The 2,096-nt window shown below is 40.3% G+C and overlaps 1 pseudogene; it reads right to left on the bottom strand.

The window, feature by feature from the left end:
* Nucleotides 1–318: 318 nt before the first annotated feature.
* Nucleotides 319–2,096, bottom strand: part of LOC109474893 — a 3,533-nt pseudogene continuing 1,755 nt past the window's right edge.

The raw sequence follows: 2,096 nt of genomic DNA, 5'->3' as shown, positions 1-2,096 counted from the left end.
TTTCAGTGTCTGTGGACAACGTTCTTTTCTTTGAATGTTTTCGCAACTTTTTTTTACATTTTGGACTAGAGTGAACTCGGGATAGTCTATATCTTCGAGTTTTCATTGTATTAGTGGCAAGTACTGTAATCCGTTGTTTTTTATATATTGAGTTTATTGACTTCGTTCACAATTCAGTAAAATACATGGCAGCTTCATTTGTGTACAAAGATGCTGAATTGCGCATTTTACATGATTAACATGATAACAAATCTATAACTATATTACAAGATCAACATGATAACAAATTAAAAACTAGTAAACAATGACATTATGATGATAACATTATAAGGAATTAAAAGGTTCTTTTATTATCATCAACACAGTCAAATTTGTGCAAAGCCTTGTGAAGCGGAGGTACAAATTTAACCTTTACTATGACACTTTTCTGTCTGGTACATAAACAGGCTACAGATACCATCAAGTCGAGTTGTGACTTTAGGCATAATGCGATTGCTTGTCGAAAAAGCAAATCAGAGTAAAGGTCTATCCACAATAACGATATTTTACGAGTCAAACTAAAGCCTGTTACGGCTGTAATCTAATCTTGCTATTGACGTTAACAATTAAATTGAGTGATTCTTTAACTTGATGATATCTAGGTTGTCATTAGTGAACACTTGCTGACGTCCCACGGATCTTTAAGTTGAGCGCCAGTTTGTGAGATGTTCATCCGAGGCCGTCCGTGGCGTCCGACCCTAGACATCAAGCAAGAGACAGGTTTAAAACTGATTCTTTACTCTTAATTTCACAAACATGTATTTATACGTTAATGTGGTCATAAAACAAATGGTTTGAATCCTAGAATTTAAAACAGCCTATAGAATAGTTGTGTATCCAACATATAAGGAAATTTCATGTGAAGATTAAATTTGGAACCGTTTAGATTTGGAGCTTTTCTTTTCCAACTCAATATGTGTTTTTGTTATCCGTTTTCGTACTTAGTTGCTATAGTACAATGTCATATACGTACCAGTGCTTGCATTTACAAAACAGACTTGTGAACAACGTAAACATGGCCACAGTTCATTTCCTAATTGTTGACTAATGTGGTGTATGCTCACTATGAGTGCGGCTGTACGTCAGAGTAAAGCCAGTCTTGCCGACGCTGTAGTCAGACATGAAGACCAGTCGGACTCCGAGTCCGAGGGAGATGATAGTCCCAGGGTTCTCCTCTCCGCAGTACTCGTCTGAGAGTCGGCAGGAAGCAATGTGTGAAGAAAAATTGTCAGGAAAGTAAAAACGAGGACCAACGAATCATCCGAATACTGAAAAAGTATCGTAGAATTTTCAAAACAGTGACACTGATTGATGTGTCTCACCGACGAGTTTATTGTGGGCGTAGACCAGGATGCTGTCATGGCAACGGGAGAGCCAATCACGTCCTTCCAGATGGAAGCCCTTGAACGTGATAGTGATCATCTGACCGGTATCCGGGAAAAGGAATTCACACTTCAGGTTATTGGGGTAGTTATCCGGATAACCTGGGGACGAGATGGTGCCAGAATCTTCCAAAAACGTCCCTCCACAACTGGTCACTGGGTGGAATATACAGTGGCAGTGACATAGTCAATGTCATTTACTTAACTATGTAGAGAGTCACAAATACACTTACAACGCAGTTGAAACATCGTAGACTTTAAGCTGAAAAGTACAATCCCATGAAATATTCAGCTTTTAAATTTGTTCTTTCAGCTCGTCAACACCACTTTCTTGTAGTTATATTGTAAAACCGCGACAGTATTAGGGGAAGATTGTTGACTAATGATGGTTATTAACATTTCAACCAACCTGCACGATCAGGTCCTGTCCAGTCAGTGTTAGGAACCCCACTGTTACACCCCCTCCCCCTGACAACAGTCCCTACAGACCCCGGTACCGTCACTACTGCTCCTACAGGTGTCAGACACGGCACAGCTGCCGGTACAGCCACGCTCCAGCCAGATGGGGACGGATCCCACTGTCACCACATCAACCTTCACCAGGAAACACCGCCATTCAAATAAATGTGTAAGTATAATATATAGATTTCTTAGGGGGAACAGCAGGTGCTGGTG

Source organism: Branchiostoma belcheri, unplaced genomic scaffold, assembly GCF_001625305.1.
Source record: "Branchiostoma belcheri isolate BF01 breed outbred unplaced genomic scaffold, Haploidv18h27 scaffold32, whole genome shotgun sequence".
NCBI lineage: Eukaryota > Metazoa > Chordata > Leptocardii > Amphioxiformes > Branchiostomatidae > Branchiostoma > Branchiostoma belcheri.
The sequence above is the reverse complement of the archived record's forward strand: the minus strand, read 5'-3'. Positions and strand labels throughout refer to the sequence as shown.